This window comes from Crocodylus porosus, unplaced genomic scaffold, assembly GCF_001723895.1.
Source record: "Crocodylus porosus isolate Cpor-Errol unplaced genomic scaffold, CroPor_comp1, whole genome shotgun sequence".
Taxonomy (NCBI): Eukaryota; Metazoa; Chordata; order Crocodylia; family Crocodylidae; genus Crocodylus; species Crocodylus porosus.
The window spans coordinates 11,897,935-11,900,256 of NW_017728921.1; positions in this window are offsets into that span (position 1 = coordinate 11,897,935).

A 2,322-nucleotide genomic window follows, 5' to 3' on the forward strand; every position below is an offset into this window, starting at 1 on the left:
CGGGGGTCCTCTTCAGGTGGGGCGGGGTCATCCGTGGCAGCAAAGTCCTCTCGACGCGAAGCGAAGGGGGGGGCGGTTCAGGCGGCGGCATCCTCCGGGTCCGGTCCGCCGGCGGCTGGTCTGGAGGGGTCGATGTATTGGTGGTGGCCCATGATGTGCTCCACGTAGATGTCACGGGACCAGCAGATGGTGTCGGACACCATGAGGCAGCACATCAGCTTGGCGTAGCAGCGGGAAATGCGGCAGGCGCGGAGGACACTCTCGTTGCTGAGGTCCCAGGCTCTGAGCGTCCCCACGATGAGTGCGTCCACCGTCACATCGTAGCCGCACCGTCGGCACCTCCTGTCCTGGTGGCCGAAGCGCACGGCCCCGTTCAGAGGCAGGCAGTTGAGGCGGGCGCGGTGGAGGAAGCACCAGTCCGTGAAGCGCATGAAGCTCCCGCTGGGCATGAAGTGGTTGCTAGCGTCCCACTTCAAGGTGACGTCGAAGACCTTGCCCTGGTCGGGTTTGGCCCTCAGGTCGTCAGCGTACTTGTTGCAGACGGCGTCCTTCAGGAACCTCTACAGGAAGGTCCTCGTGCGGGGCATCACGGTGATGCGGTCGGCATGCGGGGCTGGGCGCAGGCAGACTCCCAGCTCCCGGCACTCCTGTCCAGGTCCAGGTGCAGCCGATGTGGCTCCCGAGGCGGCGCGTGGCGTTGCAGGTTCGGCTCCACAGCGAGGCAAAGTCCCCGCTGTCCCGGCTGAACTCGCCCTCCAGCGAGCCACTGAGGAAGGTGGCCAGGTCTTGTCCAGTGGGCTGCCGCCCGATCCTCTTGCGGGCAGTCTCCTCCAGGGTACTGGCAGCGATGGTACTTACCGTGGCGTCTGGGCAGGTGAGGAGGCAGAAGGCGTGGGTGACCACCGCGATGTCGCAGAGGTCTCCCATGCGGGGCACGTTGGCACCTCCCTGCCGGTAGGGGATGTGTAGGACCTTGTTGCTGGCCCGCAGCAGCAGGTGCAGCCACTTCTTGAGCAGCCGCCGGATCTTGGTGTCCGCCTTCTTGAGGGGGGTCTTGGGGACCACCGAGCCCCTCAGGACAAACGCGACGTGGGGGATGAGGAAGGTGTTCACAATGTCGACCTTCTGCCAGGGGGCCAGCAGGGACGAGTCCAGCTTGTGGGCGTCCTGCACGATCCCAACGATGGTCTCCTCCGGTGTCTGCCTGGCCCGGTGGCCAGTGGGTGTCCCCAGGTGGCAATTGGCCTTGCCATCGCTCAGGTGCATCATCGCCTGGCCCTGGACCGTGAGGGTGGAGTCCAGGACGCGGCTCTTTTGCCTGCCGTCGACGTGCAGGGAGGCGCACTTGGCGACGTTAAAGCGCAGGCCCATCCATCTGGCCGCCTCGGATGCCACGTCCAGCATCTGCTGCAGCTGGGCGGCGTCAGGGGCCAGGAGGACCAGGTCATTGGTGTAGGCCAGGACACTCAGCTTCTGGCCGTATAGGTCGAGCCCGCCGGGGTTGCCCGCCATGGCTCGAAGGAGCAGTTCCATCGCCAGGTTGAAGATGATGGGGCTGAGGGGGCAGCCCTGCCTCACCCCCAACCGGATGGGGATCTCCACGGTCTCTCCGTTGGTGGCGTGGACGGTCATGGTGCATCCGAGGTAGAGCTCTTGCACCGAGTCGATGACGCCATGCGGTAAGCCCAGCTCGCGGAGGGCGTCAAACATGTGGCAGTGGGGCATGGAGCCGAAGGCATTGGAGATGTCCAGCCATGCCATCGCGCACTGCTTCCTGGTCCTCCAGGCGTTGTTCAGGGCCATCTGATGCCATCCTTGCCGTAATCTTGATCTCAGTAGCATTTCCACAGTTCACAACTTACAGTTTACCTGTACAAGTTTTGGGGGGGAGGGTTGCTTGTGGGGAGGGATGGAAAATAAGAAAGGGTGATACCAGTGTAAGCCTCTAGCACAAATGCACTGCACCATTATACATAAAAATGCCTTGTAGTGGCGTACCATACCTCAGGTCCAGAGGAAAGCAAGCTACATTGCTACAAATTACCTTTAACATGGATGCACATACATGGGTGCAAACCAACTGCATGTAGGCAGAAAGAATGCAGCAGGACAAAACCAGAGATCTCATTGCCATCATGACAGATAGTGAGGTCCAGACACGCTAGCACTATCAGCAACCAGCTATGGTGTTCTCTGGAGCAGCAAGGCAGACATCTGCTCATCTATCCACTATAAGTAGAAAAATATTTCCTGAAGACAAAACAAGACCATATCTTTCTGGAAATGGCTGTAAAAACCTCTCTGTGATCTAAAAAACATGCC